Here is a 27,669-nt window from a genome sequence, read left to right as displayed (position 1 = left end):
TGGCCCCAGCTGGATGCAATTCCATTCCCCACCAGTCTCTGGGATCTGCCATCCAACTGCTTTCTTACTCAACAGTGAACACAACCAAGCCATAAACAGCTACTTTCTCCAGGAGAATGCCATGGGACACACTTTTAAATGCTTTACTGAAGTCTAGTTAGGCAACAGCCATAGCTTTTTCCTTATTCTCCAAGTGTCACCATATCATACTCATGAAGGACCTGCCTTTCATAAACTTTCATATATTTCACATTGGATGCTTTGAAAACTTAAGCCTTAATATCCAAGTATGAGAATAATAAAGAGGTTTATCTAAACATCAATAAACAGCAACAAAAATATTATGAGATAGCTTACTTCAAAATTGTCTATATGGTACCTTGTAAAAGTTACATGATTGCATGCTTTTTAAAGCTGAAGCCCCTTATTGTCTATGAAACTATACATATTTTAAATCAGTTACTAAATATTGATCAAATTTTACATGAACTTGTAGATAAGGTAGGATAAACATGCATATTCCTGGACAGCAAAAACTACTAAGCAGCTTTATAATAAATTTGGAACCAATGAAGCATCATGATTCATTAATATTTTAGTGCATGTTACTAGAATTTCTCTGTTGCAGCATAGATATCTTGACCTGTTCTGCTTTTTTTTTTTGCTACAAATTTTCATTAAAAATCTATAAACATATGCTGTAGAATAAAAATAATATCGAGAAAATTTTGAAGACTCTTTCCATCTTCTTGTTTGAAATTTTAAATGAGTATATTTGAGTGATAGAGCATCTCAATTGTTTTATTTTTTTAAAATATATTTTCCTATTTTCTGAAGTACCAATAATAAAACATTAGTAAAAAACATATATGAAAACATCCTCTTCAAATTTTGCTATTTGCATTGTTAGTGCATAAGGTGCACTGTCATGACAGGCTCTCTACAAACAGTTTGTCCTCATCCTCAGATACTTTTCAGTCTGAGCATTACCAGCTTAGGCCCCCAGAAAAGAAACCTAACCTGCACTGAATTTCAATTAAGCTGTTTTTTGAACCTAGCCTACAATAAAAACAAACAAACAAACAAACAAACTCTCTGCCATACTATTGTACTAATGCTTGCAACCCAGTTAAATTACTGGGAGGAACAGCTATCTTTTTTGTTTCTTGTCTTTATATTTTTCTTTCACTCAATGAAAGGTAAACAGAAACTCACTAAATATTATATTCATTCATAAAACCTGAATATTATATTCATTCTGCATGAAAAATAGGGAATCTATCACTTACTAAGTACTATTAATTATCAAATACAGCAACATCAGCTACAGCAATAACTGTTTAAAGCAGTCAGGCTGGAACCACTGTCTGTGAGCTCTGCCATTAAACCTCTTTTGAAGGCCTTGGGTGTTTATAAAGATACCAGGCCTTGGCCCTATAACCACTTATCCACATGAACAACCTCAGCTACACGAGAGAACCTTACAAACTTGGCAGCATCATTAAAAACTCACACAACTGGCTCCAAGCCAACACATGAAAGCCAAGCTGATATTCATATGTTAATAGTAATGATCCTCACTGTTTTTCAACTGCATCAATGAAAAGATGAACATATTTACCTAATCTATAAATAGATGCATCTGACAGACACTGTCTTTTGTTTTAATTAAAACCGCCTTTTCCAACATCATCTGTCATGCCACAAGCTCCAGGGATTCCTGGGTGGGAGGAGGAGTGAGCCTGGTCTTCTTCCAGCTCAGATCACAGCACTGCTTGCCCTTAGCCCTTCCTCTCTCACACTGTCAGGTGGAATGAAGGAGGCACACACAGCACGGTCCTCACTTCTTCACCTCCTGTTTTGCTTTCCATTACCTTGTTTCACTGCCTCGCTATCTCTGGAAAGAGATAGATCTACATTGAAAAAGCAATAGCAAACATAGATGCCTATATTACATCTATCAGACTTAAATGTATGGCAAACCATTGCAGCATAGAGATGATAAAACCAGCAAGAACAACTAATTGCAGGTGTCATTAAAGATTTTAATAACAGGATAATGGGGACTATTTCAATGCACAGAGAAAAAAAAACCAAAAACATAGCAGATTAAATCAGGAAAATTGTACCTTTTTGAGGTCTGGAAACAAAATGTCAAAAAAACTTTGAGTTTTGCAGAAGTTAAGTGTCCACTAGTTTTCATATCTATCAATAAGGGAGATGTATTGCATTTTCCATTAGTTATACAAATTAAAAAAAAAAAAGAAACCTTTTAAAATAATATATTTGAATCATTTTTGAGAGCATAAACAGACCACCTTAAACATAAAATGCAACTTCAGTAAGAACTACTTGAGAAAGTCTTTTACAAGCTCTTTCCAATCTAAATAAAAAAAAAAAAAAAAATGTTCTCCGGGATCAGATATTGCAAGTCATTTATTCTGTTTTGTGATAGTAACAGGGAACCACCTGTTCCCCATCCTTGATTAATCAAAATCAAAGAAGCTACAGTGATTCCGTCAAATGGCTCACCCTAAGGCAGCAAAGTAAATAAAACAAGCTTAATACGGTATACTAATTTACAGAGAAACATTCTAGGATGATTTATTTGTATCTCCAGCAAAAATGTTCTTCATCTGCCTAACAAACCAGCAATAAGGACTGAAGGCTTGAGTGAAGGCACTTAAGGACTTGAGCATGTGGTTTGTTGCATGAATGCCAGAGCACTTGGCAACTTGTTTAATCATTCTTTTACATGTAAGAACAACAACAAAATCCCCTGTTCTACTCAACAGTTACAATCAACCTCAGTTACAGCCAAAAATCAAAAAGAATTAACTACGAATTATGAACCGAGACAGGCTGGCTAAGTTCAGACTGCTGCAGTGTTATCTTTTGTTCCAGGACTGCAAACTGATTCATCTCCTCTTTCTAGATTGCTCATTGTGAAGCACAATGAATATTAATCAACCTTCGTTTAGAATATTGGTCAAGTACAGATTTCTCTGAATGGCTATTAAATAGTTAAGCACAGATTATACATTTTTCATTTGTGAAGAAGACCAAAAAAACCTATTCATTAGAACTATTGTGAATATTTTGTGTAATAGTCAAATATATTTTCACTCTTATTCTACAAGACTTTCATTGTGCTAAATGTTTTTCCTTACTTTTGTATAAAATAACATTTAAAAAAAATATTTATTTTTGGTTACCATGAGTTAGCATTCTTTAAGTCATTAAAATGGTTGTCATGGTTAAAATTCCTCTTTGGAAATACATAATGACAGAGGTGTCAAGGCTCTGACAATACTAAGCAATATATCAAGACAGTATAAAAAGTCAATAGTTTATGATACAGGTAAATTTACTTTTTTTTGGCTAATGAAAAATCTTTAGAACCTAAACAAAAGGAAATACATGGAGAATCTAAAATGCAGACATTTTAGCTCCTGCAGTGTCACTATAGAATACATGAAAGCACGATGCAAGCTGTTGCTATTCTAAAGGTGAAAAAGAGGAAGTTTATTTTCTGACCTTAGTATTTATACTTTTCTAAAAGTGACAGTGGATTGGAGGGTGAATGTGTTACCTCTCTAATGACATTGGACAAACTACTAGTACATTAAATTTCTCTGCTTCTATGGAGGAATGGATGAATGGTAAACAATAAATTGTTTACAGAAAGTTGCGTGAGAAAGTTCTCTACAAGAATGTAAACTCAGAAGTCTTTAGAAAATCTTAAGAATCAGGGCAACACTAGAGCTATTCCATGGGGGTGCAAATTTCACTTCCAGTGAGAGGCCATGGAGTGCTAAACCCAGGCCTACTCACACCAGCCCCTGCTCCCACACCAGGCTGGGTGAGCCCCTTTCCTGCTGCACTGAGAGCAAATGCCATGGAGGAGCATCCACCTCCTGGATGGTTTTGATATTTTTGAAGAGTTTCATAGCAGCTGCTTAGGAACTTGTTCAGTGAGTCTAGAGGTTGGCTGGAAAGCAATGGAAAACAGGCTGGAGAAATGAAGGGTAACTGAGCAGACCATGGGAGCCCTGCACACTGGGAACGACGTGCCAAGGAGCTGCTCTGTACTCAGGGCTCAATAGCTGCTACTAAAGCAGTAATAAAGTAAGCCTTGTTTGTCTATGCAGATCGTGAAGTCTCCTCAAGTCACCATCTTCCAGCTCCTAACCTAACATCTCCTCCCTTCAGTAAAGGAATGACCACCAACTAACCTTATTAAGACAAATAACAGTTTAGAGTTAAGCAGTGAACAGAATTTATGTCAATAAATTCTTAGCATTAAATTATAGTAACTCCATCTGGACTCTACTTTGCAATTACCACAACTAAAATAACAGGGACAAGTGCCACTTAAAAAAACCAAAAAAAACCGTCATTTAATATACATTTACAGAAGAAAATGTAAAATTTAAAACCTGCATTGTACTTTTACTATTAAGACACCATTTGCTATTTGGATAGCATTGACTATCAACTAGTTCTTAAATTCTACAGACCAATTTAGAACTCCAGATTTAGATTTGGATATGAAATGTATAATGCAATAAATGAAAATTCATTATAATAATGGTGTACATATCTCCAAAATTTTTTAGGTCTAATAAATGATGCTACTTGAAAAACAGTCAGAAAAAAAAAACAAAACAAGCAGATACAATTTTGCAAGCAACATATTACAGCTGCCAAAATCTGTTGTCTTTGTAGTGCCATTACTCCAATGTTGCAGGTCAAATCCAACAAACAGCTGTTCAATATCTGAGGATTTTACTAAATAATGCAACACTACACAAACAATGGAATATGTACCGAGCTAGCCTCAGAGGAAAGCAGAACATGGGAAAACAATTACTTTTAATCTTGTTATGGATTAAAGGCCTGAATTATATAATGCATTTCTTACAAAACCTGACAAAATACTGCTATGAAATGTGTAAATCTCCTCTTTCTATTTTCAGGGGGCTTCTTTTCTTTCTTTTCTTCTAGAGCCAAAGCATCATTTCAGCTCTTCTAAAACTGTTTTCAAAACTGGGTCAAATTCCTAAACCAAATTCTGCTTAAGAAAATTTGGTTGTCATATTTACAGATCATCTGAAGAAGCAGAAACCTCCTTTAATGTAGAAGGGCTGGATGGGGAGGCTGGAACGTGCATGCCCTCAGCTGATGTTCCTGTTTTAACAGGAGTAATGGCAGCTCTAAAAAAAAGGTTGGGCTGAGCACTTAAAAATATTAGCTCACATGGCAGTATCTTGTTGAAATTCATTTACTCATTTTCGTTTTTTACTAGGAAGCTAATTTCTTCCATAGAGGTAAGGGTGTTTCTTCATTCAACTCAAATCACTTTATTTTACTGGTCTGAATGTGAAACCCTTAATGCATTTATCAGTATCCGCATAAATAAAGAAAACTTAACATATTCTGGTTTCATATTGGGCTTTCCCCCCTCTTTTAAAGCAGCAATTAAAAATAACCCAAAAAACAATAAACCAAACCAAACCCCTTCCATATTATAAACTAATTCAATTCCTGATGAAAAGAGTGAAACAATAATTATATCAGATCACGTGGCATGTAAGCCCTGATTTCTGCACTATATAGTAGACTGCACTTCAAAATAGGTTTATCTTGTCCTAGGAACCAGCTCCAGGCTGGTTGGAAGTTCAGCCTGGGGCTTCGATCCACACATGCCTGATGGGGATCTGAACTCTGCTGCAGCAGAGGGGAAGGGAGCTGCCAGCAGCGCTCTGTTCCACAGGGCCACCTGTTTCACATCATACAAAAGCTGCCCTGGAAACTGAACTGACATGTGGGAAGTGGGAACAACCAAGGGATTTCCTTCCCGATTGTGCTTCTGCTTCTAACCAAAGTGCCAAGGCAGACAGAGCCCACTGCAACTCATGCAATTGGGAACATTCTCCAACACTCAGCTTAATTACCATTCAGCCCAGAGCAACATTCACTCTGATCCAGATGTATTGGGTTTAAGTGGCATGCTTTTGGTAATGGGGGGAAACCACGGTGGCTTCCCTGACAAGCTGCCAGAAGCTTCCCCCTTGTCTGCCAGAGCCAAAGCCAGCCAGCTACAAGACAGACAGACCCGCTGCTGGCCAGGCCAATCAGTAACAGCAGCAGCACCTCTGGGATAACAGATTTAAGAAAAGGAAAAAATATGCTGTGCAACAACAGCTAAAGAGAGGAATGAGAATATGTGAGAGTAATATCCCTGCGGACACCAAGGTCAGTGAAGAAAGGGAAGGAGGTGCTCCAGGTGCTGCAGCAGTGATTTCCCTGCAGCCTGTGGGGAAGAACGTGGTGGGGCAGCAGGTCCATGATGGAGCTGAGATCCACCTGCAGCCCACAGAGGGACCCCAATGGAGCAGGTGGATGCCCCAGGGAGACTGTGACCCTGTGGGAAGCCCACACTGGAGCAGGATACTGGCAGGACCTGTGGACCCATGGAGAGAGAAGCCCACGCTGGAGCAGCCTCTTCCCGAAGGAACGCAGCCCTTGGAACAGACCAACAGTGGAGCAGTTTGTGAAGAACTGCAGCCCATGGGAGGATTCACATTGCAGAAGCTTATTGAGGACTGCTTCTTGTGGGAGGGACCCCACACTGGAACAGGGTAAGAGTTTGAGGAGGAGGACCAACAGAGACCACGTCTCCCACTTCCCGTCCCCTTGTGCCATGGGCAGGACAGAGGCAGAGAAATCAGGAATGAAGATGAGCCCAGGAAGAAGAGAGAGGTGAGGTGAAGGTGTTTTCTAGGATTTGGTTTTATTCCTCAGCATCCTACTCTGATTCACCTAGTAATAAATCCAATTAATTTGGATTTATTGAGTCTCTTGAGTCAAGTGGAGTCTGTTTTGCCCATGACATGCGAGTGATCTCTCCCTGTCCTTATCTCCCAAGCCATGTGCCTTTCGTTTTATTTTCTCTTCCCTGTCCAGCTCAGGAGGGCAGTGACAGAACAGCTCTGGCATCAAGACAATGCAGAACAAAACTAAATGGGTTTGGGTTTTTTTTTTGTCAGGTTTTTTTAGCTGTTCTTCAGAGTGCTGTGTTATTTTTTTAATGAATTTTGGAGAAATTATTTGAGAGAAAAGTGCATGAGTTCTCTTTGGAATCTCATGTACAAAGAACATCATACGTCATCCAATGTAACATTTCAATTTTTTTTTTTTTTTTTTTTTTTGTATATAAGAGTGATTTAAACTTTACTTTGTGGAGCAGTGTAAATCCTCTCTTTTTTAGAAACTGGAAAAGAAATATTGTAAAATGACTGCTTGGGGAAACATACTAATATCCTGTGTTCTACGTGTAGTTTGTTTTCTCTAGTGATACAGGAATGCGTGTTCTGTTTACCTTGAAAATATTCAAAATTATGTGTAAATATTGTGAATACATTAACCTCACATTTATTAACTTCATTAAATGCACAATACTAATTTCTGCAGTGCAAAGTAAAACCAAATCAAACTAAAATGTAACAAGCATCTATTTCTTTCCTGTAATTTTTCCTCAGGTGGTGTCTGGGGAGACTTATTTGATGTGGATGCATTATTACTAGCAAGTGCCAAGCAGTTTTACCTAAGGTGATGGGGAGAAGACAAGCCTGAAAAATCAGTGGCCTTGCTGTTCTGGAAATACTGTTTCACCCCTGGCTAGCTCCTCCAGAATTCTGCAACTGCCTTAAAGCAATCCTTCCTACTCCTGCTGCTTCCTTGGGCAATTATTACATCTTGTGCTGGGGTGAATACACCTTTGCCTAGCTGATTGAATATACCTGTGATTAGTAAGAAAAGCAATTTTCACTACATGCCCAGTGGTGAGACAGAAGAGCCTGTGAAGCTGCTTCCCACCTGGATGTGTCTCATTTGGCTCTCCTTTGTCTGATATAGCTAATAACAGACTGGTTTTGGACAGCTTTTTCCTATCTGTCCTTTCCCATCTTACACATTAATGAAGAAAAATTATACCATTTTTATGCAACGTGGGACTTGTTCCTATATTATAGCTTTAGTAATTTCTTCTTTTAAACTTCTTAATTTACTTTCATAAAGGATTTTATGTCCGTACTCTCACCATTGCACCATATATATATACTAGGACACCCTGAATGCCCTTGATTTCTCCTGCTCTCTTTCTGTGACACATCATAATTTCTAAGGCTTTTTTAATTCTAATTAATTATACGATGTTGAGAGTTATTAGCTTGGAACTTCTGGTGTATAAGTGGTGTGGGGTCGGTGCTCTGAAGTCCTTTTTAAACTAACTGTATATTACATTTCTGGAGTCAGCTAGACTCCCTGGCTGTACCAGTACAAAAGGAAATAAAGGCAGGAAGAAAGCTCCAAAGCTGGATCTGCAGCCATTCCCACTGCTCCCCTGCTAGCACTCTTCTGGCACAGCCATGTTTTGTGGGGGGGATTGAAGGGGTCCATGGATCTGCTGTATTCACCACTGCAGGCATGGATGCTTATCCAGATGGTTTCTGGCATCTTATTCCCACAATTTAAAATTATCTGGTGCCCCCTCCTAGCCTCACTCCTGTGCTTAAAGGCCATTCTGAAATGCTAAGTGCCTAACATAACTGGATTTTTTAACACTGGTTATGCAAATGAGATGCTACAATCATGGCTGGGGGTTCATAATGTAGTTTTATTTTTGTGTCTGACAGATGTCACCATCATTGATGATCCTATTTCACACTGGCTATACTGTAATTTTACATCCTCAGTAAAGCTTAATTGCATGTAAGTTGAAGTGTTTTTCACAAAAATTTGGTATATGATGAGGCCATAAGGCTGAGGAGCCACAAACAAAGTATTTAGGACATTAAACAAAGGGTTGGCTCTACAATTGCTCTAAACACACAATTGCTCTACAAAGGCTCATTTACATTACTCCCAGATAAAGTTAGCCAAATCCTGTGGGTTTATTACTTTAAATTATGCTGATATTACACTTTACCATCACTTGAAATTCCTAGATTCCCTTTTTTTTTTTTTTTTTTTTTGGAGGCTACTACTCCTCCTATGCCAAGTGGATTGTTCTTCCCTTTCTTGACTTTTTAATAATGAAGTATCTGAGTATTGTATCTCTAAATAGATACCATATAAAGTTTCTGTAGGTCTGAAATAAGAAAAAGAATAACATTTTTCTTAGCTGCATTTGTGACTTGCATTAAAATGCCAGATTTTCTAGCATGGTTTTAGAGCTGAGAGGAGGGGATTTTTAAATAGTATCTGATAACTATAGGAACCAATGAGAAATATAGTGTCTTGTTATGGGAAGATAAGATATATTCAATGAGGTCTGAGCTTCACACATTCCACTATTTCTGGTGATCCAGTGAATGTACTCACATTCTATGAGCAAGAATGACCTGTTCAATCTTACACACCTAGTAGCTACCATGATATCCTGCATAACATACACTGTGAAATAGCAATGAAATAGTCTATCCTTCTGCTACCAGGATGAATTTTTAAGCCAACTTATGAACAATTAATTCCATTCCCCACATTGCCAGAAGAAAGCCCACCCTTAAGGACACTTACCAGAGCAGAGAGGGCAACACTTTTTGCTACTGCTCAGATTCTAGGTAGATTCCCAGCACTAAATACACACTTTAGTTAGAGTGGCAAAGCATCAGAAGGTGGGGCAGCCACAGACTGAGAGCAAAGTACAGCTGTCAGAAAATATGCATGCAGTAAGTGCAGTATCTTAAGTTACAAATCAGAATGACATATTACTGAAAAGCTGCAAACTTAGCATCTGCATTTGAAGACAGGTGTGTGGGAGAGCTACTGCAAACGGCACTGGCAAGACCTCCTCTAGCATAATGCAGAGGCTTCTGGTCAGTATTCTCCTAAAGAACTCAGGCCACAATTGCAAAGGCTGCTCTTAAAGCATATGAGGGGAACAGAAATCTAATTGGAATAGCATATTTTAGCTTGCTTATTGTGATAAATATCAGAGAAGTTATGATTTCTTTCTATACACCATTAGAGAGCAGACATGAGGCAAAGACAAGTCAATTAAAGGGCACTGAATCTGAGCTGTCCAGCAACTATTTTGGCCTTGAAAACAGAAAACAGATTAGAAGGACAAGTCTAAAAGGAAACTGTTTTAAGGGAGAGTAGGCACTGAATAACAATAAGGCCCTGTCCTCTATTCCTAAGAATGGGTGTATATATTAAAAAGTGGAGTATATCCTGAGAAACAAATGATAAACCATTGGAAATTAAAGTTTATGCACCACTGTAAAATAAACCTTTAAAAATAAAAACAAAGTTAACTTGTTTCAGGAATTATCTGCTGAACAATTTTACTGTATTTGGGTAAAACTTAATGTGACTCCAGGAACATGTAAGTATAAATTTATGTGGTGGTTAGTATTATGTTCCAGCAGTGTCCCGTCTTACATGGAAATAACTAGACAGAAATAAAGAGATTAAATATATCTCATATGTGATTTATGTTAATTCATGCTAGAAATAGAAAACTGTGTTTTTAAAAAAAGAACCTAACAGGAAACCTTTAAAAAGAGGCTTTGAATAGCTGCCTTCTTACTCAGCTTTACTGTGCAAACACCCATCATTCAGAAGACATCTTTCTACAAATTTCCTCTGGCAACTCTTGTCTAGTCTGGGGATGGCTACTGGAGGACAATTTATAGGTCAATGCATTTTTCAGAAGCAGACATCATGATCTATGAGCAATACACACTAGTCAATTAATTACTTCTGACTGATAAAGGTAATAATGATGACATACTCAATTTAGATTGTCATAAGGTGTTTCATTTGGTACCATGTGACATTCTAATTATTAAGGAAGTAAAATCACACAAACTACATTAAAAATTAAAAACCTTTCAAATTAAATCTTGCTTGTTAATATGAGGTCAAAAGCCCAAATTCAAACTAAGAGCCCAAATAATTTAAATATGCTGAATACTGTGTAGCATAAAATTATGTTTAACTCCTCATTAGTGATAGCTTAGTTTTCTATTTCCTAAACTGAGTTTTCATCGATGGGGATGTGATTTATGATACAGAATTCTGAAAGGCTCGTAGAGATTTTTGAAGAAATTTATTCTTCTGTAGCTAAAATCAACTTACAGAACCATCGTGCTTTTGAGCAAGTTAATTGTTTTAATAGTCCAATGAAAACTGGGCTGTATTCTTAAATGAAATCTACAGGTGGCCTGGCATTGCTGAAGCTTTGTGCTCTTCCTACAGACAGACAATTTGTAAAAATTGGCTACTAAGAAATTAGGCCTGAGGTGGCTTTTTAAGCCTTCCTCAATCATTTGAGCAGACTAAAAAGACAATGAACTCCATTCTCTGTTTCTTCAAATTCCTTCTCCACTGCGATGCCTACAAAAAAATTGAGAAGGAAGCAGTATCTGATGGCTACTGTCAAGAGTGTTGCCAATATGGTTTTGTTATTACCTCGTGCTCCCCAGGTGCCCCGATCCAATTTCTCTCCCTTGTAAGCCCTATGGTATGGCTTCTGAGCATGCACAACACAGAGAGAAATGGAAACTGGGTGATTATGGGCAATCTTTCAACAGAAAGAAGTCACAGTATTCCTTCATCAACATTAAAGTCCCTATTTCCACCCAAACCTAAACCACAATGTCTGCTTCCTCCCACAAGAAGACATTATTTCCAATTCAGACAGGGAATAAAATAATTTCTTCCACAATTTAATCACAAAAGCTTTCTGAGGAGGCTATAGGCAGATGCACATTTTGTCTGTACAAAGATATTGTATGGAGCTATGTATGGAGTGGAAAATAAAAAAATTTGCTGTGGACAAGGTCGAGCTTGGCCTCTAAAAGCACTAACACCTTTAATTGAAATTTGCTGAACAAACATGATGTGCTGAGTGCTGAATGCAGTGCCGTTTTCCTACAAATGCAAATTTTGGCTGTGTCAAATGGAATTATTTCACCAAATCTTTGTTTCACCGGCCCTTTTTTGGCAGGACAATTTGTGTACAAGACCAAGTTTGTAGCTTACTTCTGAAGAGTATCAGGGCAATGCCCCAAATGCATTGGAGATCCGTTTGCCTTTCCAGCCCTGACTCAGAGAGCAGCAGTACACACCTGACCAACCTGATGGAGAGAAACAGGCCAGGGGAATGGTACTCAGCTCTGCATAGACCTGTCTCCACAGCATGTCAGTGATGAGAGTCATGTTCTAGGGCTTTTCAAAGGGTAATTTAAAAAAAAAAGTTGCATAGGTATCTCATAAACTCAGATATAGCTAGATTAATCTTCAATGTGTAAGGCCTAGAGAGAGCTAATTTATCTCAGGGAAAAAAAAATCTGTTTATATATATCCTTTTTCTATTCAGTTAGATTACCCCTTTCCATTTCACTATTCCCTTTCATGCATGTGTGAGTCTTAAAATGTGATAATCAGAAAGTACCGTCTGCATAACAAAATCCCCAGAAACAACTGCAAAGCCTGACAACCAGCTCGCATTTCAGAGGATACAGCACATATTAATGCTTTACTGAAGGGAGCTCATCCATCTTCTCAGACGGGAGTCTGTCATTTGCACTCCCATCACACCACAAAACACCACATCTTACCATATCTTCACATCTCACAGTCTCTAATGTGTCTGTTCCCTTAGTGTGCCAGGGAGGTGAGAAATGCTATCACCCCATTCTGCTCCTGGGAATCCAAGTCAGGCAACACGTCTGCACTGCCAAGCAGCTCAGCCCTTGAGTAAACTCCTCACAGGGATCACCTACTCTGTGTGAGTTCACTGCTGCTTCCTGGAGTCAACAGGGGAGGCAAGGCAGCTCACTCCACAGATGGCCTCTAACACCAAGGTAACAAGTTGGTTTGGTCTGTCTGAACATTCCTCTGACACCATCCTATCCCTAAACTTATTCCTGCCTGTAGCCTAGGACACACAACATCTGCCAGTTTTGTGTCTGAGGAAACTACAGTGCAGGGGAGGCTGTACTTCACACCAACAAAACTAAAAATAATTCCATAAACCTATATAAAAAAACCAACTGTAAGAGTAATAACCATGACTAGAAGTCCATCACAGGTGATTGAGAAGGAACCAAAAGCCAAATGACAAATACTTGAGTCCCAGGCAATATCAGGCAGTGTGGCTATGAACAGCTCTCCACCACTTGGAGAAAATGAACTTTACTGCAGCCAAAACCAGCACAGACTGGTCCCCCTTCCTGCCACCTACTCAGCTGGCCCCAGAGTACAAGGTGGGGGGACTGCTTCCCACCAAGCTCTCCTTCACTTGGGAGCTGATGTTAAACCAAGGCGTGACATTGGCCAAGGAGGCAGAATCTCTCCTTAGGGATGATGTATGCAACAGAAAATATGTGATCAAACCAAAGTCACGCCAGAGGACACTGACCAACACCAAGCATTTCTCTGTCTTCACTGTTCATAGCTTTTCTTTGATACCCATCTAGAAACAGCCTTCCCAATGCCTGTCAGCTGGTGCACAGGACATGTGGTAACTACAGGGCTGCACAAGATGGGAAAGCAGCGCTCTGCTGACCACTCCCTGTGCCTCTCCAAGGACCCTTCCTGGGTGCACTGCCTGCACACCCTGTGCCCACCCACCTGGGGCACCCAACACGCTCCCTGCCAGCTCACAATCTGCCTCTAGAAGGAGGCTGAATTCCATCAAAACCTCTCGCACAATCTAATTGCAGAGCTCAGTTATCTTAACTGGCAGGTGTACAGCTAATTGTTCACCTGTGGTATGAAATCTCAGGAACAACGTGCTACATAAATAGAGGATTTCTGTACAATGCAAGCAATGTGTGCAGCAGGGTGTCACAATCACTGTCAGTGACTGGTGACAGCCAGAACGTCTCATCTGATAAATAAATTCCACATTGCTGAAGGTAATTCATGGATTTATTTGTGTATCACAACACATAAAATAAAGGGCCATTTAAGGATATTATCTCCTCTATGGCTTTGTGTTCAAATAAAATTTAGTTTTCACTAATAAAAGAGGTGTGCAGAGCCATGGGACCTGATAAGTTAGTTCCTGTTTCATGTGTGTATTCACCATGAAAGCTATGCACCACACACACCATGTAACAGAAAAAGTGAGCTAGAATTCCTGACATCAACAAAACACAACCTCCTGCTAAAATCAGTTATTCCATATTTAAAACTCCCATAACTCTTGTTATAAAACTTTTGAGTTCCACAAACTAAATTTTACTGAAACCCCTAGAAGCATATACTGTTTTGATACTGAAATCAGTGATGGTTCTCTGCTTTACTTCTGGCCATCTTCAGGAAAGTGAATGTTGACTGACAGCATATTTTGTTTAATTTTATTCTTTGATAAGGACTGAGCAAAAATTGTGCCCCTTCATAATGAAACTATTTTTAAAATAAGCTTTTAATAGTAAGAGGGTCTGTCTGTCCTCTAAGATAAGCAGAAAGACAATTTGTACTTTAAAATAAATTATGGACTTACATAAATGGGTATCTAAATTTAATCACAAAAATTTATTTTCCTTTCTGGTCTGTCCCTTCCCTTTTTGTCTGGGGGGAAGTTGTGTGTGTTATTTATTTTTTTTTTTTCTTTTTTATTAGAGCCTTAATAGATAATCCTCAAAACAAACTATAAAGTTTATGGGTGCAAAAATTGCTATTATATGAACACGGTCTTACTATATTATATATTTACTGTATTTTTCCTCTATCCTACAATAACCTTTATAGTATAAATTTCCAGTAAACGAATAATAAAGAAAAAGGCTTCTTCTTTTTAAGTTAAGAATATTGTGCCAATCTTGGTAGGAAAAATACAAGGCAATTCTATAGTAAAGAGTCTCTAGCTGTAAATTCAGTCATGCTCATTCATCAAAACAAAGAATAAGGTTGAAAGCTTATTTGAAAGCATTCTGAGAGGCCAATAAAAAGAACAGTAAGAGGGAGGACTGTAGAACCACAGTCCCTGCCAAATAAGCAATAAGGTCTCTTATTTACATATTTCAGGTGACACTGATGCAGTCTGATACACTTTGGGCTACATTATATTTGCATTCCTGCATTCAGGTTTCATTATTAGCTAAACTAGAGTCTGGCTTATATATACAGCCATTTATATTGCTTTCAAGCAATGGTTTTCATACTCTGTATCAGTGTGGGATTAAACATACCAAAGTATATGTTGAAATCTTGACTCCTACAGTAATCTAAAGCCATCTACACAGCAAGCAGCTCCTGCCAAACTACAGATGTACTGCCCACAGCTTCCCCTATTGCAAAACACAGACTCCCTCTGAGTTATGAATTCAGGACTAGCACAGAGACAGCAGCCTGTCTTGCACATGACAGGATACTGCCATTCAGGTGACCGGTGGCTCCTTGACTCCTTGACTTCCAGAAACTAAACCAGCTCCTGTGGCAATGCATGAGGGAGCTTGGATAGAAAAACATGTGTAGGTCTAAACCAGACATGCAGGTGAGACTGCGCAGCGGGTCTTGGTAGAGTAGGCAAACCTCCAATACAGTGCTCTTGAATTCCCTAAGAACAAATTAAAGGAGCATTTTCTATGTAGTTGGACCAGGCAAGAAAGCACAAGAAAAGTAAAACTCTAGTGGTTAAACAGTCCTTAACCGTGCAAATAAAATTATAAAAATAATGGTAAAAACAACATATGAAAATTGACATAATGGTTGTGTTTTCAATATTAACACCTATGATTTTATAACAAAAGTTATGTTTATACATGCACACCTCTACTTATATTTATATAGATGCTTGTATATGTACATCAGTATTTGAAACCAATCTAAATGATCACAAATTAAAGCTGAAAGATTCATTTTAACACGAGGCATTTGAGATGGCTGGCAAGCCTTATTTACACATTTCCTGTATTTTTATATATTTAAAGAAACATCAAAGGTTTTTAATAAGAAAATTATATTCTCATAGCCATAAAGTATACTCTTGTGATTGCATTAGAGTGGCTGTGCAATATAACTTCTTTGCTTGTTGACAATGGTTTTGCTATGTTAATTGAATAAGTCTGTGATCTTTATTCATTAAAATTAATGCAATAATATCTATGTTGAAGGTTCACATTGGACTCAATCTGGCAAGCCAAATGAAACAGCTTCACTGGAGTTACTCTAACATTATTCTTGACGAAACAGAGCTCTGACAGGAGATTCTGTGTGAAATCGGTTTACCCTTGCTTCACTTAATATTATTCCAAATCAGCGAGCACGAGTATCTTCAGAGCAGACAAAAATGTCTTCTATTAAACAAAGCAATGGAAACCACAAGTCTCCAGGCGACAGGTTGTGCCGGGCACCGAGCCCGCTGGCTGGGGCATCCCGGCTGTGATGGGGAAATGCCGCCGGCGTCACCGCGGAGCTCTGCGGTCCAGCCCTGGTCCAGAGCCGTCAGCTGGAATTAGCCCAAAGGATGGCACTGAGCACGGCTTGTCAATTCCAGTAACAAGACCTGAAAAAAACAGCAAAGGTTTCATGTACGAAACCCGGGATCCCTTCACCTCTGGGATTATCTCCCAGAGAAACAGGAGCTGCCCCGCTCCGGCTTTCCCGGTGGGAAAGCTGCTCTCCGGAAGGCGGGCGGTACCTGCGAGCATGCAGCAGGTGATGGCTCTGCGCCCGCAGGCAAACGCACTGCAGGAAAGAAGAGAACCTCGCTGCTAAGGTTTTTAAATTCCCAAATCTAATTCACTCCACACTGAGACCAACTGCAGCCCTTCCCACAACACCCCGGGCACTGGATTAAGTCGATGAGTAAGAGCCAACACAGAGTTGAAGTTCAGCATCAAAACCACAAAGCCGCATCACTATTAACGTTTTTGTTCTGTTAACCAGGTGGGTTACACCTGAACCTTGGCAGAAAGGACAACCACAAGCTACCTTTGCTTCGTGACCATCCATTTTTTATGTTTTACTTTTTTACCTTTGATTCGTGACCATCCATATTTTATATGTAATTAATTCAGGCAACAGGGGAAAATGAGAAGATGAATAGTGAAGTAATCTCAAATTAAAAAGACTGATTAGTATTTAGGAAACAGGCAGCTGACCTAGCCACCCCCAGTAGTATGACTCACAATACTATTTTCATATTTGTATTATTGAGCATGTAAAGACCTTAGCTGAGAGTCCTGTTCTGCTAAGAACTTAGATTAAGTACTCTGAAAACATCTTCCCTGATTAATTTTCTACTGAGAAAAAAATGTTTTCATTAAAATTTTATGTCTAAAATGGCATCTTTTGATTCAGTCCTCCCAAAATCTAAGTGCTAAATAAATAAAAAATATTAAAAAGTCCACCCTCCAAACAACATGGAAATTACTTATTTTCTGGAGGCTAGAAGAATGGAAATACTTCCTATGATTTCCAAGGGCTGGCAAAAAATTTAATTTCCACTGAGGTAGGAAGAAGAAATTGACATTAACTTTTTCTCTAGCCCTACTTCATAGATAATAATAAAAAAAAATAAGCATTAATGTAAAGGGTTTACATTATAAATAGACAAAGCACTTAAAAAGACATGAAGGCAGAATGTATTTATGTCTTTCAGTGTTTAGACACAAGAAATTGAAGTATGGACAAATTTTGCAAAATTTTACAGAGAAGCAATATTTGGAACTAGTGAAAGGGCCTGATTTCAGACACCAAAGAAATAAAAGACATACATTGCATTAGCTAATATGGAAGCTAATTAAGCATTAAGTGATATTACAAATGGACAAAATCCAGAGAAAACAGTAATTAAGGAAGGTCCCTTGTAATTGAACAGCCATAAGTAGAAGTAGAGTGTCTGTCCATTGAGCCATGTGACTTTCCTTTCAAAGTTACATTATTATATATAATAATATACATTATTATATATAAGAAATGTATTATACATTATTATACATATAAAGTATTGAAGAAGCAATACAAAGGAAGATAAGTTAAACTAACTAAAGACTGAAACCTACCTGTATTTTCATTAACCTGACAATTTTTTAAAAAGAATTAGCTCAGGATGTACCGTAACACTGCATATATTTTTAGTGATTGATTTTAGAGATCTTTCTAAGTTTTCCATCACAACAACTGAAAGTACCAAAGACCAGGAATGATGTCACAACCTTTTAAGAAATGAGACATTCCTTTCAGTGACTGAAAAAAATATGGGGGTTGCATATCCTCTAATAATGGAAATTAATAAGACCATTTATACTGTCAATAATATAGTAAGTTTTATTGGATTCTATTAAAGTTTACAAGATTTTCTTTTTGCAATCAATGTTAACCTATTAAACATAAGCAGTATGAGGTTTTTTTTCCACAGAAAATAACAAAAACTAAGAAATTGGATGATAAAGCTGGAGATTGATCCAATACCTATGGAGTGCTGTAGGCCTCGTTCCATTTCCATCACTGTATTTTGGACCAGGACTTTAGTAACGAGGAATTAAACAGCAAAATTGGGCTTTTCAGTCAACATTAATGAATTTTTATTAAGCAGTACTACAATTGCTGGGTTTGTAAAATGAACAGAGAGTGAAGAACTATAGTCTCAAGAACACAGAGTTCATCTAGTCAGAGGAGACTTCCAAGGGAAGCCAGTAAGAAATCCTTTGGAAGAGGCATCTTTTAACATTTCAGAATCACAGACATCCATCCACTGACTACACCACAATTGGGGTACACAAGGGGAGAGCCTTCTGTTACACAGCCATATAATCTTCTTACCTAGGTATCTATTACAATGCAGCACTTCAAATTTTTGTCTTTATCAAGCCATTCTATTCTACCAGAGTTTTCTCTTCACTGTATCCTTGTCCATAAGAGACAAAGGATTTGAATGAACTATGAAAAGGAGTGTTTTCCTTTACTCATTTTACATTTTCCATTCTTAAATTTTACTGGTCATCAGGAAAACAATATATAAGATCAGCCAAAGTATCTTTCCATAGTCATCAAAATTCCCTGCATCATCTGTTCTTCCGTATTGTATCTTCTTTTTCTGAATAAATAAAACCTTCATCTCTTTCTTCACATGGGGATCTTTTCATATGGAAGACTATTTTTTTTTTTTTTTTTTGGCTGTCATTCTTTGGTCTTTTCTTCTTTCTTAATAGGTTTCTGGATAAGAAGTTACCAAAGACAGATGAATTATTCATACTGAGTATGAGAGTGAAGAAGTATTATACAAGAAATGCTACACAAAGTTTTAAATTTCTTTTATAATACACATAAATACACATTTCTTCTACTATGAACTGAGAAAATACCTTGGTTGAGCTTCTTCACAACAATGGGAAAGATTTTTGATAGTATCAAAAAGATTTTTTAGAGGTTCTGTTAGGAGAGATATATAAGAAACATTTAGATTGTATCTTCCAAAGTTTTATCATGTAGATTCCTAAAGTTACATTTGATCCCATATAGCTCTTTGATAGTCCTTTCAATGTTTCTGCTTTGATGTTCCAAAATACATTTGTGTTATCTTCAAATATGCTGCATTTACAGATCATTAAAAAATAGCTACTAAATCAACCTTAAAAACCAGCTACTGTCTCATGGCTTGTTTGAATGATGCTTGTTTTCCTCCATTCAGCATAAGGCATAACTAGAGTATTCCCTCTTTATGGCTTGCTCTCAGTCTTCCATGGGGTATGTGAGTGAGTGCACAGGTAAAGGCACATGTATGCACAGGCATACACAGGTACCGGTATTTGTGCATGTGTACATGTACATAATGCTCCTCTAGTGACCAGATACAGAAATGATCCCTGAAAGTGTACATAAAGGTATTACAGAGCATCCAAAGTGGGGCTATGAGGATGGTGAAAGGTCAGGAGGGGAAACCTTATGAGGAGGGGCCAAGGTCCCTGGGTCTGTCCAGCCTGGAGGAGCCTGAGGGGAGACCTCACTGCAGTTACAGCTTCCTCCTGAGGGGAAGTGGAGGTGACAGTGATGATCTTTTCCCTCTCATGAACAGTGACAGAACTCAAGGAAACGGCCTAAAATTGTGTAAAGGGAAGTTTACTTTGGATATCAGGAAAACCATCACCCAGAGGATGGTCAGGCACTGGAACAGGTTCCTCAGGGAAGTGGTCACAGCACCAAGCCTGTCTGAGACTAAAAAGCATTTGGACAATGTTCTCAGATACATGGTGTGACTCTTAGGGTGTCCTGTGCAGGGCCAATGAGTTGGACTCAATGATCCTGATAGGTCTCTTTCAACTCAGCATATTGTATGATTCTATGATAACTAAATATAGATGTATGTGCAGAGAGATAGTTCCAATTAGCCATCCTGATTTAACACTGGTGTAAGCTCACCACTTTCAGCTATGGGATTCCCCAAAGAAATGTCTAGGAGAAAGTTCACAGGCCTTGTCTGCTTTGTAAGAGATGTTGAATAAAAGAACTCTGTGTATACTAAACATGCAGATCTTATTGACAAATATGTACACAAACATACATATATCCATCACAGTCACAACTTGCTGAAAATGAAATGCCATGTATTTCCAGTTATGTTATTTTAAAATCAGCAAAAGAGTTTGGAGGGGTGGGGGATGGGGGAGGAAAAAATGTTTTAATGTGGGAAGAGACAGAAAGCATTAAAGGAAAGTCAAAGATGCAGAATGCCAAGGTGCTGTATGGTAACAGCTGTGCTCTGCTGCCATCCTGAAATTCTGTGCACTGAGCAGCAACCTGACAGACACAGGGCTAAAATTGCTGCCAGGGATCAGTGCCACACAAAAGCATCCTGGCCAAACACATTCCTGTGCAGACATTGTGGCTCTATCCCAAAGTTTCCATCATACCAACAGATCTTGGTGTAGGAATTATCCCTGAGGCATATGATCTGAGCTCAGAGACAAATCCACTAAAGGTGCACTGTCAAATAGATGTAGGTGGGGCACAGATGTACTTGGAGGTTCCTTACACCATTCAGGCAGAGCAATTCTCAGTCAGATGCAAATGGTCTGGGAACTCAGAGAGGTCAGAGCTGTTTAATCCCACTCCTAACCAGCAGCAGAAGCCTTTCTCTGCACATGACAATGGATGTACATTACTATGACTTCATTTTCCCTGAAACAGTCCAAACTTTTGGTTGGGATTGAGAAGAAATTGACACTCCAAGCACAGCAGTTGCACTACCTTGGTGTCAGTCTTGCAAGAGTACTGTGAAATCCTAGTTGGAAATTCAAAGGTATGTACTTTGTCAGAACAAAGTCTGATTTCTGTAAATTATCAGCCTTTTCTAAAATTATGGGCCTTTTCAGTCTTTTCATCTAACAGAAAATATTCTTTCTCCCAAGTTCCTGACATTATTATTTTATGGAGAAGGACCTCAAGTTACCTGAGAGATCACCATCTCATTGCGTGACTGGAAAAAGGCATGAAAACAAAAAGTTGATGGCTCTTGAACTGATGATTTTGCCAAAAAAAAAAAAAAAAAAAAAAAGAGCAGTGGGAGTTGGGAACTGCAATAACTTTAAGCATCTGGGTATCCCTAGTAAAGAACAGACAAGAGGAATACAGAATTATATTCCATCTCAAAAGACAGAGAAGATACTTCACCACTGTGAATGCCTGTACATTTACAAGCTTTTCTGGCCCCCTTTTAACCCATTCTGCAGTCTCCATTTTCTTCCTCTTTCACAATACTCTATTCACAATGGTCAGCTGTAAAGGACCAGAGAACAGAAAACTTTCTGACACCACTTCCCCTTGTCTGCCTGCTGATTGTATAGATTAGTGTAGATGGTATTGGTCTTCTCAACACATGAATTAGCTTTCTGTAGTTCTTTTCATAAGCTACACTGAGCATTTCCTAAATTATTCCCAGAAGTAAAATATAAAATGGAAACATCTACTGCATTGGCAAAAATCTAAATGTTCTCCCCTTCTTTTTTACTGCATTCCCAATTTAAAAATCTTTGTGAGTAAATGCTGCAGTTGATGCTACAACTGTTTAAAGATTATCATCATGTCTGTGTGCTGTTCCTACAAACATGAAACTTTAAAGCACATAAAGCAGTAAGACTGACTGACGCCCTTGGTTCGTTTGTTCAGACCCAGTTATTGAGGCATAAATAGTGTGCTATCTAACACCATGAACTGACCTAGGAGTGCCTATAATACACAGGTACAGTGAGACCTAGAAAAACTGAGTACTCAGTGTTAGAACAGAGAGCCAGCACTACCTGATTTCCTTGCCCTGGTCTTACAGAGCTGTGACAAATGACACAGGATTTTCCCTTCTGCAGGATGGAGTTCCATATGTGACTACCTCAGGGGAATATGCAAAGCTTGAGTATTAACATTCAAAACCTACAAATTTTCATCTTCATTACTTTCTCCTTCTTCCCTGCCCCCCCAAAAGAGTTTTCACCTAAATGCAAATTAGTTTTAAGCTGTCACAAAAAGAATTAATTGCTGCATTTAATCTGTTTTTGTTTCAAAAGTATGAAAACTATATGAAAGTGCATAAAAAATATATATGTTAAATGATCCCTCCTGAGTCACTAAGTCACTGTGGTCCATCACTGCATATTTAATTACATTTTAAAATAAAAGTATATACTTGAATTGACAGAGCATAATGGCTGCTTTGGTGCTGCTGTAGATATTCATAGAAAGACTTAAAGAAAGACATGGATTACTGACCTGAGAGGCCAGGACAGTAACCTAAAACAGCCATCATGGTCTCTACTGTGAATTCTTCTTATTTCATAGACCCCCGACACAATGGATGGAAGCAGGATAGAGGTTTATAATAAAAACGCTGACACAACCTTACCTATAGCTGTGCAAATGGTGCTTCTATAATTAAACTTTACAACTTCAGCACCACGAAATAAGTTGCTAGTTTTTAATCATATTAATCAGAGCTTCGTGTTTCAATTGCCATATATTATCATGCAGTGTGAACTATAAAAATAAAAAGATTCCCAGCTGCTAAATATCACAGCTGTTATGAAACCCAGAAGTATATCCAAACACTCCTCTGTAAGTGCAAATACACTGAAGGAAAACCTCAGCTGACTATCCATTTTTTTGGGTCTTTTTCATTGTTCAATACAATGGCCACAGAAGGTTTTCTGAATACATTACAAGAATATCACTGAATAGTAAAAAAGTTTCATTAAGATCTCCCCTGTTTCAAATTTTCCTATCAGCACTAAAACAAGTCTACTGTTTTCTATGACAATGACAGCCAGAAGCCTGCTTTTCCAGAGAAAGGCACTGAGATTATTCTTCATGCACTGCTGTTTTCTTTAAAAGCCAGCTCTCCAGCAATAGTGAGGAGTGGGTGGCAAAACTCTCACTGCTTTCAGTGGTCTGAGATTTGGAGCCTGGAAATGTTTTATGAAAATATTTCTCTTCACATTTTCTCTTCATTTGTCCGAGTGATATACAGCTTTACTTCAGCAAGGAAAGTTTCCTCTCAAAAAAGCTACATTTGGTGCAAACTGAAGGGATATTGCATTGGAGCTGCAACCCTCTATTTTTACCAAGTGGTCATTGCTAACTACAACAATAAAATTAATCTGTAATTAAAATTTGGTTGCTTACCATTGTCCTGAATTTGCAAATCCTTGCGTGCTGCATGCCACTTTACATGTATCATGTGACACATTCCCACACTGTCAGTGCATACTCCTCTACAGCACCAGTTTTATAACACCTTCTGGAGACAATTGTGCTTTCCTTTGAGATGGGTGGTACAGGTATGTAGCCTGTGTGTCACAAAGGGTCCTGTAAGCAATCAGTGGAATGAGCATGCCTGCGATTTTGTGTGGGGGAGAATATGCAATGGACATTTCTGAAAATTATAAGAGCTGTAGCAATGCATAGGAGTTGCCATAGTGTTATTCTGACCCCTGAAGGATGGAAACAGAGTTAACTTCATATCCTTTTTTTCCCAATTTACTCAGTATACTCTATGAATGTCAAACTCTAAACTGCATTGGCAGGTTATTTTAGTGCTTGCCCAGACCTAGCCTCCAGAAATATGAATATAGTCATGAACTAATGGTGAATCAACTTTAAAATACTGATGTTTTCAGGGAAGCAGGAAAAACTGATTTTTCAGGCTGCTGTAGGGTAAAATTACAGTGAGTTTGATAGTGCATTAAATCTAGTAGGTATGTGAAGATCATGCTTATCTAGAGATGTAAAACCCACTCTGCCCTCACCTCTTCTTAACTGAAAAGTATTTTAGTGACATTTTGCTAGAATGGATTCAGAGTGAAGTGGGGAAGGACACAGGTCAGTGATGATAAGATCACTCATTTCAGCTGAGTTAAGATTTCATCAGGCTTACATTTTTTCAGAAAATGCATGTGTTAGAGGTATGGGCCCTCACCAGCGCCTTTGTGAGCTTATCCATCTTCGAGTGCTCTTCCCCCTCCTCCCCCTGAACAGATAGGAAAAGTGATTCGGGATTCTAAAATGGGCATTAAGGCATATCCTGATACTGCTATCTTTGAGGACAATTTGCTAAAAAGGTCGGAGTTAAACCAATGGGACTCCTGTTACACCTTTGCTCATTTCTAAGCCGCTTGAAACGCGCTAAAAGACCACCTTTTCGGTTCCTCTAAATGTAACAGGTGCACGAAGCTGTTGTATGTGACAATACTTTCTCCCCGCGTCAGTCACGCTGTATTGTAACCCACTGAGGCAGCACCCTGCCAAAGCTGCGAGCAGCGGCTGCTCACACCGAGAGAGACACGGCGCTGTCTGCGCCCGGGCGGAGCGGCACCGGCTCTGCTTCTGCACCGGGGGATGGAGAGGTCAGCACAACGCCGCGCTCGCAGCTGGGCGACGGCGAGGGGAGAGGAGGAGGATCAATTTTAATTTCGGTCTTGTCCCTCCTCCGCTCAGCTGTTGCCATGCACCCAAGTCCCAGGTTGCGGTGTGACCTTGCGAAGGAGCGCGCAGCCGGCGCTGCTCAATGGGACCATTGTGCAGCCCTGCCGGGGCTCTTCCGGAGCCTCTCCCCGGGTGTGGCCGAGCCAGCGCCTCGGCAGCCTCCCCCTCCTCCTCCTCCTCGTCCTCCGTGAACTCCCTGTCCCGGGGAAACTCCGCCAGCAGCACGCTGATGCAAAAGGCAGCCTACGAGAGGCAAACCCCTTGTCAGGAGCTGAGCAAGGATCTCCCCTCCTCTGCCCAGGTCTCCATCCCTCGCTGCCGAGAGCGCTACAAAGTTAAGCCAAGTGATCGATACGCTACAGGAGAATATTATTCCACTATCGGCGACTGATGCCACTGATGTAATCAAGTTACATAATCACCGTCTTTGCACAAATACATCCATCTTCCTACAGACAGATCTGCATATCTTCTTCCATCCATTATGCATGAACTCACCAGCAGTACATAAGGGTACATATTTTCGCACACGCTATGTAACTTTAGCATTGCAGTGCATTGCACTGCACAACGTCATCACTATCGATTCCCTCAACCTTCCCCCATTCCCTCTTATCAGGACTGATTTTGCAGAGAGAGATTACCAATGTGCATTGCTCGGATCCCTTTAAATCTTTAAAGGCTGAAGTGCTTCCCTCACTTGCTTCTGTTCTTAAGAAGATGATCTTTCCTTTTTCTCTCGTCTCGCTTCACACCACAAGTAACAGGAATGAATTCCCACACAGTCCCTCAGCCAGATGCATGTATGTATGAAATACCGAAGATAGCATCTCTGTTTGCACATCTTCCAACTCCCATACACGTGGTCCGAGGTTTCAGTAGGTAAGTTATTGGATAAAAAAGATATTTTGTAAGAGCAGCTGGATGAGATATTTTCAGGCTAGTGACATTTACGATATTTCTCTACTATGAAGCTGAGGGAATATTGTCCTTACCGCCCCTCAGTTTATAATTTCCTTGCAGGATTTACAGGAACAGTTGTAATCCCAAATTACCAATGGCATTTAACCCCTTTAGCACCAGTGCACTGTACCACGATCAATAAGGATCACCACCTTAAAGTTTAACAACTTGAAAAGCAGATTTTCTCTACCTCCATTGCAGCTATGAAATGCAGAAGAACGCTGCACAGAGTTGGAAACATCTATTTAACCAGAGGATGGTATCCGATCTCGTATTAATTAGATTCCATCACAGAGAGCTTCTTTGCTGTCACATACCCTTTCCAGTCAAATATATTACAATCAGGGAAATAAAAAATTAAAAGAGGGAAAATTAAAGACTCCTTGTTCTTACAGTACTCTCCCAAATCCAGAGGATGCATAAATACAGAGGGAGGAGGGTTTTTTTTTATTTTTAATTTATCGCAAAAAGCACTCACCAGAAGACCTACTGCAGTTATTCCACTCAACTGCCAATAGCAGCTGGAGCCCCTCGCATCAGGGTAATGCAGCAATCCCGAAAGTGCCCATTTCAGTCACCCGCCACCAAGTTTAGCAATGCCGGGCTTTTGCCTGGATAAAATGACCTTACCCACTGGAGTCTCCCGAAATATTCCTCCGGTGCGATCAGTCAGCGAGGCGAGTGCCGGTCACCACACTGCGCACTCGGCCGGAGGAGCCCCGTGTTTACTCCTGGGGCTCAGCTGGCCGCGAGTGCCGCGGACGCGGCGCCCATCCATCCAGCGCTGCCAGCTCCGCCGGGGGCGCAGGTAATTCCATACAGACTTCGGCGCCCCCCACCCCCCCGAGTCGCCCCTTCCTTCCCAGTTCAGAAAGTGCCCGCGTCGCCGGCGGGAGGTACCATCCAGGTGCGGCGAGGGGGGGCGGGGGGAAGGGGGCGGCCGGCCGGGGGGCCCCCGCGCCGCCCGCGGGCAGCTCCGCGCCCAGCGCGCCGCCGGATCCCGGCTGCCCGCACAAGTATCCGGCGAGCGACGGTCCGGAGGGGGCTCCTTTCCTGGTGCTGGGCGAACGTGGGGAAAACGCTCCGGGGAGGGGGGGCGGGGGAGGCTGCCTGACGGGTCCTAGCACCCGCACCGCAGCGCCGAAAAAAAAAAAAAAAAAAAAAAAAAGAAGAAGGGAGGAGGTTTGGGGAGAAATTCTCCAAATGGAAAAGAAGAAAGAAAAAAATCAGTTGTCCGCTTGCCCCGAACGATACTAATCCCCGGTGAAAATGACAAGTGATCAGCAAAGAAGAGGAGGTCTTGATTGATAACCACAATCCACCCAAAATATCCTCGGGAGCAGAGGAAGAGAGGGAGGGAGAGAGGCGAGGGAAAGAAACTGCAGTGCATGAACGATCCCTGTGTTCCTACGAGACGGGCTCGCTCGCTCGCTCGGCTGAACGCGCCCTCCGCCGGGCCGGCAGGAAGGGGCCGGCACTGCCCCCCGATGGACAGCGCCGCACTCGCGCCGCGCTGCGGGGGGAGCCGGGGAGGGCCTTCCGAAGGGATCCTGGAGAAACTCCTGGGAGCGGGGCCTCCCTCCCTCCCTCTCCCTCTCTCCCTCCGCCCCGGCGCCGCCCGCCTTCCCGCGCCGCCTCGCTCCGCAGCGCCGGGGCCGCTCCGCTCCGCTCGGCGCCGCTCCGCGCCCGCCGGGGCAGCGGCGGGGGCACGGCCGGGCGGGGAACGCCGGCCGCGCAACGCGCCTGGGGGTCAGCCTGCTTCGCTTCACCTCT

At 40.3% G+C, this 27,669-nt stretch overlaps 1 protein-coding gene across 3 annotated transcripts in view; it reads right to left on the bottom strand.

The window, feature by feature from the left end:
• Positions 1 to 27,425, bottom strand: part of IL1RAPL1 (interleukin 1 receptor accessory protein like 1) — a 678,558-nt gene extending 651,133 nt beyond the window's left edge. The window contains exon 1 of one of the 3 annotated variants that reach the window (XM_021552988.4): positions 26,527 to 27,425. The gene's annotated coding sequence lies outside the window, so the exon portion shown is untranslated. The remainder of the gene's footprint in view (positions 1 to 26,526) is intronic. The other 2 variants (XM_077781655.2, XM_021552991.4) reach the window with 2 other exon arrangements.
• Positions 27,426 to 27,669: the final 244 nt, after the last annotated feature.

This window comes from Lonchura striata, chromosome 1 (genome assembly GCF_050655825.1).
Source record: "Lonchura striata isolate lonStrDom1 chromosome 1, ASM5065582v1, whole genome shotgun sequence".
Classification (NCBI taxonomy): Eukaryota; Metazoa; Chordata; class Aves; order Passeriformes; family Estrildidae; genus Lonchura; species Lonchura striata.
Note: the sequence above shows the minus strand (reverse complement) of the source record. Positions and strands in the feature narration are given on the sequence as shown.